Source organism: Hoplias malabaricus, chromosome 7 (genome assembly GCF_029633855.1).
Source record: "Hoplias malabaricus isolate fHopMal1 chromosome 7, fHopMal1.hap1, whole genome shotgun sequence".
Classification (NCBI taxonomy): Eukaryota; Metazoa; Chordata; class Actinopteri; order Characiformes; family Erythrinidae; genus Hoplias; species Hoplias malabaricus.
In genome coordinates, this window is record NC_089806.1 from 9,347,001 (window position 1) to 9,361,365 (window position 14,365).

The following is a 14,365-nucleotide window of genomic DNA, read 5'->3' on the forward strand; positions in this document are numbered from 1 at the left end:
GTATTCAGGTCCATTAAAGGCAACATACATGATTCTATGGAGCAGGAATAGAGCAAAATTCTCATCTCTTTTCATGCTATTCATGCTCTCCACCTTAGAAATGTGTCCAGGTGCCATTTCCCAGCCGTGCTGAACCAACGAGAGACAGAGAGAGAGACAGTTCGGACCAATTTTCTGTGTCCCATTTGCAGAGTCAGTGCCCTGTACAAACACCAGAGGTTTTTCCAGCATGCAAACAGACCGGAGAGCTAGCAAATGATGATTTTATAATGTGTGTGTTGGATTAAAATTGTGGACATCACCTTTAATGTTCACCCTTTGTTGACACAGCTTCAGTTGAGTACACACAGATTCATGTCATCTTCATAAGAAACAATTAAACACAATGCTAATGCTAAATGTTCAATGCTAAATGCTAAAGTGTAGACTTTAGGAACTGGAACGGCATCCAAGTCCTTGTGAAGAGATGTTTTTCCCCGCTTCCTTTGTGATGAGTGTTTGAGGTCCACAACGAATCTTTCAACATCACTGCCTGACAAACAAAGATTACAGAAATGTTCCAACACCTAGTGTAATGTCTTCCCAGGAAAATAGACACTGTTACAGCCGCAAAGAAGAACAAACTTTGTTGGATGCACAGGTATGCACATTTCACATTAGCCATATGCCTTTACCAAATATCTCTAATATCTCTAGAGTGTCTCCTTAATATCTCTGTAGTGTCTCTTTTAATCTCTGTAGTTCCTCCTTAATATCTCTGTAGTGTCTCTTTAACCTCTGTAGTTCCTCATTAATATCTCTGTAGTGTCTCTTTAATCTCTGTAGTTCCTCATTAATATCTCTGTAGTGTCTCTTTAACCTCTGTAGTTCCTCATTAATATCTCTGTAGTGTCTCTTTAATCTCTGTAGTTCCTCATTAATATCTCTGTAGTTCCTCATTAATATCTCTGTAGTGTCTCTTTAATCTCTAGTTCCTCATTAATATCTCTGTAGTGTCTCTTTAATCTCTGTAGTTCCTCATTAATATCTCTGTAGTGTCTCTTTAATCTCTGTAGTTCTTCATTAATATCTCTGTAGTGTCTCTTTAATCTCTGTAGTTCCTCATTAATATCCCTGTAGTGTCTCTTTAATCTCTGTAGTTCCTCATTAATATCTCTGTAGTGTCTCTTTAATCTCTAGTTCCTCATAAATATCTCTGTAGTGTCTCTTTTAATCTCTGTAGTTCCTCATTAATATCTCTGTAGTGTCTCTTTTAATCTCTGTAGTTCCTCCTTAATATCTCTGTAGTGTCTCTTTTAATCTCTGTAGTTCCTCCTTAATATCTCTGTAGTGTCTCTTTTAATCTCTGTAGTTCCTCATTAATATCTCTGTAGTGTCTCTTTAATCTCTGTAGTTCCTCATTAATATCTCTGTAGTGTCTCTTTAATCTCTGTAGTTCCTTATTAATATCTCTGTAGTGTCTCTTTAATCTCTGTAGTTCTTCATTAATATCTCTGTAGTGTGTCTTTAATCTCTAGTTCCTCATTAATATCTCTGTAGTGTCTCTTTTAATCTCTGTAGTTCCTCATTAATATCTCTGTAGTGTCTCTTTAATCTCCGTAGTTCCTCATTAATATCTCTGTAGTGTCTCTAATCTCTGTAGTTTTTCATTAATATCTCTGTAGTGTGTCTTTAATCTCTAGTTCCTCATTAATATCTCTGTAGTTCCTCATTAATATCTCTGTAGTGTCTCTTTAATCTCCGTAGTTCCTCATTAATATCTCTGTAGTGTCTCTAATCTCTGTAGTTTTTCATTAATATCTCTGTAGTGTCTCTAATCTCTGTAGTGTGTCTTTAATCTCTAGTTCCTCATTAATATCTCTGTAGTTCTTCATTAATATCTCTGTAGTGTGTCTTTAATCTCTAGTTCCTCATTAATATCTCTGTAGTTCTTCATTAATATCTCTGTAGTGTGTCTTTAATATCTCTGTAGTGTGTCTTTAATCTCTGTAGTTCCTCATTAATATCTCTGTAGTTTCTCCTTAATATCTCTGTAGTCTGTCTTTAATCTCTGTAGTTCCTCATTAATATATCTGTAGTTTCTCCTTAATATCTCTATAGTGTGTCTTTAATCTCTGTAGTTCCTCCTAAATATCTCTGTAGTGTGTCTTATTAATATCTCTGTAGTGTGTCTTTAATCTCTGTAGTTCCTCATTAATATCTCTATAGCGACCCTGTCAGCTGAACAACACACAGCACTTCACCAATTCTCCTCAGTGCTCAGAACCTTCTCAGTTTTGATGCTGTGAACAATTTAACATTTTTCTCTGGGCCCTAGTATCCCAGCCCTCATTGTTTGGAGTCAGACACATTTTCCTTCTTCTCCAAATTAAACCTGATTTAAAGCTGATGAGTTGTATCCTGTTTTTACGAGCGGAGACATCACCAAAGCTCATCAGTGATGATGGTTCAATTGAGGTAATGAAGGAATATTGGATGGCAGTTATTGTTATGGGATTACTGTTAATCTGTTGTTTACTGTCAGTGGTGTAGGATTCAGGTGAGGGTTCAGTGAGCACAAGACAGTCCTGCTATTACAGGACTCTATTAGTTATTAGTGATTACATCACAATGCTAAAAATGATTTGCAGCATCCATCTGGAATTACAGTGAGTAAATCCTAGTCTGCTCACCAGTTTGAGCATCTGTTCAGTTACATAAAACAATGCAATCAAGCTCGTGACGTCAAAGGGAATCAATGAGTTAGCTGAAGGGAGTTGCGTTGTGGTGGTGGAATTGTGAGCCCTGGGTTCGGTCCTCGCCTGGGGTCACAGTCTGAGGAGTTTGGTGTGTTCTCCCTGTGTCGGTATGGGTTTCCTCCGTTTGTTCCAATTTCCTGCCACTGTACAACATACGTTGTAGGTCGATAGGCCCCTGATTCTGGGAGCGATGGAAGGAGAGTCTGCTCTGATGAGTGTCTGGATCAGTGATGGACCAGGTGCACCATGGGAAGCCAGTGGAAGGAGCACGGGCCTCCGTTTGATGCTCTGCTGGGAATCCCAGGGTCTGGCTGTTCATGTGGATGAATATAGAGAGAGCCACTGACCTAACCAGAATGTTAGTCGGGTGGGTTTAATGTTGTGGTCTACTGATGTATAGAACGTTCCTGATGTCAAAATCATTGGCTCCTGTTCCTCAAGAGAGTCACTCTGTCTCGGATGCTTTCAGAAAGTGACACTTTGATGAATCAGTGAATTTATTAAAGCTGTCACTTGTTTTTGGTCGACGTGATCATCAGATCTGAATGGTCTCGTGAGGGACGTGATGGAGATGTTGTGCTATTTCTGGATTCCCTAGAGTCCAGTCCAGACGGAGTGTTACACGGCTGGGAACCATCCCTGAATCTCAGCTTGGAGGACACTCGGACAGATTAAAGGGGCAATCAGTCATTGTAGCACAAGAAATAGCATAGAATATTTAGGAAAGTGATTGTTTACACCAGTCAAACATAACATTAGCTCGGTCTTGATGTATGGACATCACACAACATATTGAAGACACCTCACGACATGTCCCCCAGTATGAACAGTGCGTGTTTTGAGACGTACCTTAGAAACACTCGTTGTGATCAGATGGAGCGCTGCGGCTCTGTAGAATGAGTTCTGGCAGGACCCGTTTAAAAACTGCATTCATTTTGATGGTAATAGGTGTTGGAGTTTTAATGTGGACTTTACACACACACTGTTTGTGGAAGCCTGAGTGTGAAGAGTAAATAATCCATTTATAATTGACACAACAATTATATCTTCACAAATGAAAGCCCCTTAAATGTAGAAATAATGCAAATAGATTGAGGCTTCACATTTAACACACTCATGGCAGTGAACACACACATGCTAGGGGCAGTGAGTGAGAGCAGTGGGCAGCCACCCTCAGCGGTGATTGTAAAAGGAGAAGAAAGTATTATTTCTTCAAACCCCTACCCAATCCTTTCATGGATCAAACTGGTGACCTTTCTGTTCCAAGCCCACTTTTCTAACATTTAGGACACAGCTGGCTCCAATAAAATTAATCTAATGTACAACTGTGAGCAAAACTTTGGACACACCTGGTCAGCAAGTATGTTTCTTGGATTTTCAACACATTCATTCATTATCTGTAACCCTTATCCAGTTCAGGGTCACGGTGGGTCCAGAGCCTACCTGGAATCATTGGGCGCAAGGCGGGAATACACCCTGGAGGGGGTGCCAGTCCTTCACAGGGCAACATACACACTCACATCTACAGACCCTTTTGAGTCACCAATCCACCTACCAATGTGTGTTTTTGGACCGTGGGAGCAAATCAGAGCACCCGGAGGAAACCCACGCAGACACAGGGAGAACACACCACACTCCTCACAGACAGTCACCCGGAGGAAACCCACGCAGACACAGGGAGAACACACCACACGACCTGATCAGAATGAAGCGATTACAGAAGATGAGCAAATTAAGTTTAAAAAAAAATGCAGATGAACCTTTAGCTCTAATGATTACAATGTGTTGTTTCTATTTCAGATGGCTTTCGCATACGTAGCTCTTGCAGTGTTCAAAGATGAGTTTAGACATGTGAGTTATCCTCCCTTCACAGCGGTTTAGTCTCCAATCAGAATTAAACATGTTCCTGCTTCTGGAGGACGACTGGGGAGCTCACTGGAGCTTTAAAGAAGCAGGAAATGAGCACATTTGCACTCTGTCAGTCAGAAGCGAAGCCCACTTGAAGATGCCAGATGTCTATTTTTTACACAACACACATCCCCAGGACTCTTAAAGACCACTGAACAGAAGAACAGGTGTTCCGCAAACTGACAGAGGTGTTTAAGCTAATATTCTGCAGGATCATTATGGAAAAGAGCAGCCGTGGCATGGTGGGGATTAGTCCTCACTCTGAAAAGGTGCAGATGTTTAGAGCTGAAAAGTGAAAGGTTTCAGGATGAGTCAGAATATCACATGACCCCAATGACCTCTATTAAAGCAACAGTGTGTCCAGGCATCAAATTTAGAGGCTTACAGTAAAGTTAATATCCAGAAAAGCTCAAACAGTTTTCATAATAATTGTATATCACTATATAACTCTTTATTATTATTAACTCTCTCTCTTTCTCTCTCTCTCTCTCTCTCTCTCTATCTATCTAGTTCAGGGTCATTGTGGGTCCGGTGACACAGAGAGAACACACCACACTCCTCACAGACAGTCACCCGAAGGAAACCCACACAGACACAGAGAGAACACACCACACTCCTCACAGACAGTCACCTGGAGGAAACCCACACAGACACAGAGAGAACACACCACAGTCCTCACAGACAGTCACCCGAAGGAAACCCACACAGACACAGAGAGAACACACCACACTCCTCACAGACAGTCACCCGGAGGAAACCCACGCAGACACAGGGAGAACACACCGCACTCCTCGCAGACAGTCACCCGGAGGAAACCCACGCAGACACAGGGAGAACACACCGCACTCCTCGCAGACAGTCACCCGGAGGAAACCCACGCAGACACAGGGAGAACACACCGCACTCCTCGCAGACAGTCACCCGGAGGAAACCCACGCAGACACAGGGAGAACACACCGCACTCCTCGCAGACAGTCACCTGGAGGAAACCCACGCAGACACAGGGAGAACACACCGCACTCCTCGCAGACAGTCACCCGGAGGAAACCCACGCAGACACAGGGAGAACACACCGCACTCCTCGCAGACAGTCACCCGGAGGAAACCCACGCAGACACAGGGAGAACACACCGCACTCCTCACAGACAGTCACCCGGAGGAAACCCACACAGAACTAAACATCCAACAGGACCTGACTTTATTAATGTTTGTGTGGGTGAATGCCATCTTCTGCACACTGCCCCCTAGTGTCCACTAGTGTGTGTGTAAATGTGTTTCACTTCACGGATTGGGTTAAATGCGGAGAACAAATTCCTCTGAGTGCAAGCACAGTGGCCAATAGAGTGATTCTGATTCTAAATTATTCTAATTCTAGTAGCGACAAACTGTAAAATACTCTCCATTTCAGTGAGTAAAATACATGCATCTGTCCTTTAATGCATCCACCTCTTTACTCTATGCATGCTGCGGATATAAAATTCCTCACAATGGACTGCAGTGGAGCAGGTCGATGAGCTGTGAAACCCTTCAGGTCAGAGACAGAGACTTATTCTTCTTCCCAGAGCTGTCCACTGCTTATTTAGAGCTATTTATTTGTCTGTGTGTCTATCAGCACAAAGCTGTCACTTTGGGGAGAAATGGACCTCGAGTACTAGCTGCTTTTCCCAGGAATAACCTTTGCAATCTGTCTCCATGAGCTTCAGTGGAAGACAAGAGAGAAAGGTTACTCTCTTCCTCCCTCTCTCCCCTTTTCTTTCTCTCTATCTCTGTCTGTCCTCCTCCCATTCTCAGACAGCAAAATAATGAAGGTATCTGTGTGATGCTCAGTCCAACTGCACAGAGGCGGTCTTCTGCTGTCATTGTCCATTGATACTTACTGAAAGACACCGGCCACTTTATTAGAAACACCCCCACGTACCGACTCTCACTGGCCACTTTATTAGAAACACCCCCCTCGTACCGACTCTCAATGGCCACTTTATTAGAAACACCCCCCTCATACCGACTCTCAATGGCCACTTTATTAGAAACACCCCCCTCGTACCGACTCTCAATGGCCACTTTATTAGAAACACCCCCCTCGTACCGACTCTCAATGGCCACTTCATTAGAAACGCCCCCATAATACCGACTCTCAATGGCCACTTTATTAGAAACAACCCCCTCGTACCGACTCTCAATGGCCACTTTATTAGAAACAACCCCCTCGTACCGACTCTTGCCGGCCACTTTATTAGAAACAACCCCCTCGTACCGACTCTCAATGGCCACTTTATTAGAAACACCCCCCTCGTACCGACTCTCAATGGCCACTTTATTAGAAACACCCCCCTCGTACCGACTCTCAATGGCCACTTCATTAGAAACGCCCCCATAATACCGACTCTTGCCGGCCACTTTATTAGAAACAACCCCCTCGTACCGACTCTCAATGGCCACTTTATTAGAAACACCCCCTTCGTACCGACTCTCAATGGCCACTTTATTAGAAACACCCCACTCGTACAGACTCTCACTGGCCACTTTATTAGAAACACCCCCTTCGTACCGACTCTCAATGGCCACTTTATTAGAAACACCCCACTCGTACCGACTCTCACTGGCCACTTTATTAGAAACACCCCCTTCGTACCGACTCTCACCGGCCACTTTATTAGAAACACCCCCCTCGTACTCACTCTCACCATCCACTTTATTAGAAACACCCCCCTCGTACAGACTCTCACTGGCCACTTTATTAGAAACACCCCACTCGTACCGACTATCACTGGCCACTTTATTAGAAACACCCTCCTCGTACCAACTGGCCACTCTTCCCTCCTTATTGTATCAGTGATCCAGAACATAGAATCTAACTCCAGTACTTGATGTCACTGAAGTTCTCATGGCTAAATGTAATCAAAACCTTACAGAGAGTTTCTATCATATAATCCTTCCCCATTGGAGCAGAGCCTGGTACAGCAACAAAGAGGAAAGAGCTTCCTGTGTATACCCTTCATTTCAGAAGAAAAGTTGGTTGATTGGGTGTCCACAAACGAAGGGGCCCGAGTGTTCTTCTGTTTTGTGTTTTATTTCTTTCTAGACGTCAGCACTGCCTCATGTATGTGGTGGTGTCATAGGTCAGGGATAATTTGAACTCTAACCTCTTTGTACCTTACATTCTCTGAGTGACAACAAAGCACTTCTGTAAGTCTCAGTGGAAAAGAGGATGTGATAAAAAGCATAAAACACCACATACAGATATGGAGCGTGTTTCTGGTGGGCTTCATCTGGACTCAGGAGGAAAGTGCCCCACGCTAGGACCTGAAGCATTGCCTATGTCCAATGATGTATGGTGGGTTTGAGCTGCAGTACGTGAGTGCTACCCTGAGCCCCAGTTTGGGTTCATTAAGGGTGGGATGATAGGGAGAAAAGGAAAAGAGTGTTGCACTGAACTCCTTTTGCGCTCTCTCTCTCCCTCTGCCTCTGCCTCTACTCTTCTCCAAGTGAAACAAACAGAGCCCACTGTGCTGCTGTAGCTGTGCTCCTCACTCGTGATTAATATTTTATTTTGCTGCCGCTGACGCCAGAGATTTCGCAAAGAGTAAATTCATCATATCCCCAGGGACCAAACTACCTCTATGCCTGTGTGTGTGTGTTCTGTTAGTGGCATCCAAACACAGTGGGATGGCACAAGGCATTAAGGTAGACTATATGTGAAGACACCTCTTATAATAAGTGAAATAGAAGTGAAGCTGCTTTACATTGCACCATTGTGGACTTAGCTTGTCTAAATATAACAGAAAAGCCCTGGCAGTAGAATGGGATGCTTTGTGGAGCTCAGGAATAGCTGGACATGAGCTGTTCTCATTACCCCTCTGAGATGGGCTGGAGTGAAGTTTATGATCTGTAACGTCTGTCAGTTCTTCAAAGAAGTCCTCCTGGAAGCGGAGGTGTCCACAAACATTTGGCCATATGTCAAGCCAGCCTTGACATAGTAGACACCTAAAGTTCTGTGATGTAGTGTTTTGTACCTGAATTTGGATATTGTTTTTGACCAGAGCAGCACAGGTCATTTAAATGTGGTGTCATTGTAACACAGCTCCAGGGTCCTGTGTCTCTGTGGGGTTCCTCTGGTCCAATCATATGCTGCTGAGTGTGTGAAACTCCACAGGTGTGAGTGACTGTGTGAGTGTGTGAAACTCTCCCCCGGTGTGAGTGACTGGGTGAGTGTGTAAAACTCCACAGGTGTGAGTGTGTGAGTGACTGGGTGAGTGTGTGAAACTCTCCACAGGTATGAGTGACAGGTGTGAGTGTGTGAGTGACAGGGTGAGTGTGTGAAACTCTCCACAGGTGTCTGTGTGTGAGTGACAGGGTGAGTGTGTGAAACTCGCCACAGGTGTGTGTGTGTGTGTGTGTGAGTGACAGGGTGAGTGTGTGAAACTCGCCACAGGTGTGTGTGAGTGACAGGGTGAGTGTGTGAAACTCTCCACAGGTGTGTGTGTGTGTGAGTGACAGGGTGAGTGTGTGAAACTCTCCACAGGTGTGTGTGTGTGAGTGACAGGGTGAGTGTGTATGTGAGTGACAGGGTGAGTGTGTGAAACTCTCCACAGGTGTGTGTGTGTGTGTGAGTGACAGGGTGAGTGTGTGAAACTCTCCACAGGTGTCTGTGTGTGAGTGACAGGGTGAGTGTGTGAAACTCGCCACAGGTGTGTGTGTGTGTGTGAGTGACAGGGTGAGTGTGTGAAACTCTCCACAGGTGTGTGTGTGTGTGAGTGACAGGGTGAGTGTGTGAAACTCTCCACAGGTGTGTGTGTGTGTGTGTGAGTGACAGGGTGAGTGTGTGAAACTCTCCACAGGTGTGTGTGTGTGTGAGTGACAGGGTGAGTGTGTGAAACTCGCCACAGGTGTGTGTGTGTGTGAGTGACAGGGTGAGTGTGTGAAACTCTCCACAGGTGTGTGTGTGTGTGAGTGACAGGGTGAGTGTGTGAAACTCTCCACAGGTGTGTGTGTGAAACTCTCCACAGGTGTGTGTGTGTGAGTGACAGGGTGAGTGTGTGAGTGACTGGGTGAGTGTGTGGTGCCCTGTGATGGAGTGGTGCTCTGTTCAGGGCGTGTTCCTGCCCTGCACCCATTGATTCTCCTGATGCAACATGAGTGTGATCACAATGAAGTGGTTACCTGAGATTAACAAATGTTTATTTTATGTATTATATAGAATTATAAAATGTAAAATCACACACACACACACATACCTGATTTCTCTATAGAAAGTTTTCCTCTGTCTGAAGCTGCTGTTCCCATGCCATTTACAAATAACAATGCATTACAGGCCTGAGGCTGATTTCACACACACAAAGAAGAAGAAGAAGAAGAAAAATATGATCAAAGAATCTGGGATGGAAAATATGTCAGACATCTCTCCGCTTAATGTCATCACAGACAGGGGGCGCTCTTTGATGTGCTCCTTGCCTTCTTGTCTTCTTAAAACACATTTGGCATCACTCAACACCATACAAAACAGGACCGATAACTGGCTGCAACCACACTGAGGTTTACTTTTTATTTAAAAACAGCAGGGATCACACTTTCAATCCCTCACACACCATATTTATTAACTGTTTGATTACTGTACACTCACTGGTCGCTTCATTAGACCCCCTTTCCTTGTATCTCCATGTTTCCGGGGCCATTTATAATACAGTTTCACTTGTTAGTTCTGGTTTTCACTGTATATTTTGTTATTCCCCTGTTTGTTTCAACTGTGAAAAGTATTATTAAGAAGTGGAAGCGTTTAGGAACCACAGCAACTCGGCCATGAAATAGCAGACCATGGAAAGTTACAGATCCTGGTCTCAGACTTCTCTGAGTCCTGTAGGTTTCATGTAGTTGTTCTACCATTTTGTCCATTTAGTGTAAATAAAAAGATGCATGGATGGATGACTGTGTAAAAGCTTTATGGTAAACTTAACTTTCATTAAAATATTTTTCCTTCCCTTGTCAAAATGTTTACAGTCAACTGGCAGCACAGTGTAGGGGATTAACACAGCAGTCCGTGCCACACACAGATTAACGAGAGAGAGAGAGAGAGAGAGAGAGAGAGAGAGAGAGGTTTTTAAATGAATTTACATGCATTTATTACCTGGAATTGTTACACTACAAAAACCCACCCATAGCTGCAATCAAAACAAATACATTCATAGATTTCACACACACAGACAGCTCATCCTCAATCACTGAAAACACATTATCACCCACACACCACAGTGTGAAACCTCAACCCATCATTCCACAGTTTTCACTCCCACATTTTCACACAAGCCTCTGAAATGTCGAAACAGAGATTCCAGATGCACTTTTTTCACAGGTCCCCCACAAAACATCAACAAAAGAGTGGAAATGAGCCGTGTGTTTGTTTGTGGCAAGGTCCCCTCCACTGCAGACCTCCACTTCTTTTAGGCACAAGTAGTTTATCCAGGGCCCGCCACCTTAACCCAGCTGTTCTGTGCTCACCTAGCACCCCCCCCCCCCGGACCTGTGCTCTCTTACCTCCAGTAAAGGACCTATGTCCAGGACTAGGCCTGGAGAACAGAAGGTCTGAAGAGTACCCCAGCCCTCCTGCCAGACCCCAGCAGTGGCAGACACACACACACGGGTGGGAAGACACACATCATCTGGCAGAGGGAGCAGGAGCTCTCATACTGGAGAGAGTGTGTGCTCTACCTCGCTTGAGGATTTCTCCATCAGCCTCACAGACTTTATTCCAGTTTGACGGTGCACCCCCAAAGCCCCTCCAGAGAGAGAGAGAGAGGTTCATTTTCAGGTGCAGATATTAAATGTTCTGGATCACTAACTACACTGCCACTTACCCCCCCCGTCCCAGTGTTGGCATTGAGCCTGGTGACCTTAGGCTCGTGTACAGCTACTCAGAGTGTCCTATTATTTTGTTTAATGCTTTACTATAGATCTTAGCTCATACAAAGTGTGTGTGAGTGTTTGAATGTCTGTGTAGGCAATGGTTGCTGCTTTAAGGCAATGTAGACAACTCTGGAGAATTAATACAAATAATTAGTTCAATTTATATAGCGCCTTTCACAAACCCAAGGATGCTTAAAATACTGTTCTCACAGCAAAACAAACTCCCCTTGTGTCTGTTTGCGTTCAGAAGCTCTGCATCTTTTAATGTAGATTTTTGAGTCAAACATCGACTGTAGCTTGTAAGTCTAATTTTTTTTATGTACGTTTTTATTCACTGTATGAATTACAACCGAAGCTCATTTGTAATTTGAGCTGTTTGGTGTTGTAGCGGTGGCACGGTGGCGCGGCAGGTAGTGTCGCAGTCACACAGCTCCAGGGACCTTGTGGGTTTGATTCCCGCTTCAGGTGACTGTCTGTGAGGAGTGTGGTGTGTTCTCCCTGTGTCTGCGTGGGTTTCCTCCGGGTGACTGTCTGTGAGGAGTGTGGTGTGTTCTCCCTGTGTCTGCGTGGGTTTCCTCCAGGTGACTGTCTGTGAGGAGTGTGGTGTGTTCTCCCTGTGTCTGCGTGAGTTTCCTCCGGGTGACTGTCTGTGAGGAGTTTGGTGTGTTCTCCCTGTGTCTGCGTGAGTTTCCTCCGGGTGACTGTCTGTGAGGAGTGTGGTGTGTTCTCCCTGTGTCTGCGTGAGTTTCCTCCGGGTGACTGTCTGTGAGGAGTTTGGTGTTTTCTCCCTGTGTCTGTGTGGGTTTCCTCTGGGTGACTGTCTGTGAGGAGTGTGGTGTGTTCTCCCTGTGTCTGCGTGGGTTTCCTCCGGGTGACTGTCTGTGAGGAGTGTGGTGTGTTCTCCCTGTGTCTGCGTGGGTTTCCTCCGGGTGACTGTCTGTGAGGAGTGTGGTGTGTTCTCCCTGTGTCTGCGTGAGTTTCCTCCGGGTGACTGTCTGTGAGGAGTTTGGTGTGTTCTCCCTGTGTCTGCGTGAGTTTCCTCCGGGTGACTGTCTGTGAGGAGTGTGGTGTGTTCTCCCCGTGTCTGCGTGGGTTTCCTCCGGGTGACTGTCTGTGAGGAGTGTGGTGTGTTCTCTCTGTGTCTGCGTGGGTTTCCTCCGGGTGACTGTCTGTGAGGAGTGTGGTGTGTTCTCCCTGTGTCCGCGTGGGTTTCCTCCGGGTGCTCCGGTTTCCTCCCACAGTCCACGTTTGTAGGTGGATTGGCACTCAAAAGTGTCCGTAGGGGTGAGTGTGTGTTGCCCTGTGAAGGACTGGCGCCCCCTGCAGGGTGTATTCCCATCTTCCGCCCAGTGATTCCAGGTAGGCTCTGGACCCACCGTGACCCTGAACTGGGAAAGCGCTTACAGATAATGGATAGATGGATAGTTTTGTAGCACTTTCAGTCTGCGTTTACTTTCATACAGTTAGCGTTCCACTTTCCATTAATGTGTAACAGCTAAAATAAGTCAATATTCCTCACTAATGGGGAGAAATAGAGCAAAATCCTCATCTATTTTCAAACTTTTTAAGGTTCTCTCCACAATCCAAATACTCTTTCTCGGCCAGTGAAGCAGTGCCTTAGTTTGCTTCCCATTTGCACAGCCACGGCTGTGTACAAACAATGGAGCTTTGTTCAGTAGTGCAAACAGACCTTTCAGTAGCTGTACGCACTGATTAGAAGGAGTGTCTAAATACTTTCGGACATGCAGTGCATATCAAAGTACAGCCATGCAGGAAAGCTTGTTTGGTTATTTGAAGATATTTTCTGGATGGTGTAAGCCATGGTCGGTGTGAATTCCTTAAGGAGCATAGCATTTCCATGATATTTACATTTAAAAGACTGGGGGAAAGCAGAACTTCATAAACACTGACTTCATAAACAGGCCCTTAAAATAATGTGGCGCACTGGGGGGGCTCAGATAAACACGGCTTGTTTGGCCCACCGTGACCACAACAAATAACACCAGAATAAAAGCTAAGCTGACTTCATTATAACTTTGTGAGTTAGCCAGGTCTCCCTAAATTGCACAGCGCTCCCAGTCTGGGCTCGAGTCTCCTCTGAGACACGTGAATCTCCACTGCATCTTCTTAGACCCACAATAAATGCTCTATGCTCAGGTGAGTGTGAGGTTACTCTACTCTCAGTGCTGAGGTGAATGTGAGGGCTCAGGTGCTCAGGTGTGTGTGTGTGAGTGTGTACGCACTGTGACTCTGAGCAGCTAAAAGCCTGAGTATCCATTAGCCACAATGTCATCAACGTTTAATTGAACGGACCATGCAATTAAAAGTTCAGCGATGGGAATTGAGTTCATTATGGCAAACTGCGCTCTATTAATACAGAGCTTTAATAGAGATGCCCTCTGTATACTGCACTGGAGCATGAAATCAAAACCTATTGGGCACAACACACACAGATTAAGGAACTTCTTAGCGCTGACTCTCACTCGTGTTGGACTACAGTCTGTAATTGTGGAACTACATCTGTTGCTGTGCATCCTTTCTTTGCCCCCTTTCCCCTTGTTCTTCAATGGTCCCCAGCAAACAATTAACCGTTGATTCAACGTTGAAATAACGTAATGACTGCCGTATAATCAACGTTCTCTTAAGGTTGAAAATGAAAGTTGAAAAGACGTCCAAAAACAGATATTGAAAAGACGACTATTAGACGTATTTTGGACGTCCATTGACGTTATTAATTGGTCCCGAAATAAATGACTTGTATAAAACGCATTTTGGACGTCCACTGACGTTATCGATTGGTCACCACTTAACTAACTCATTAA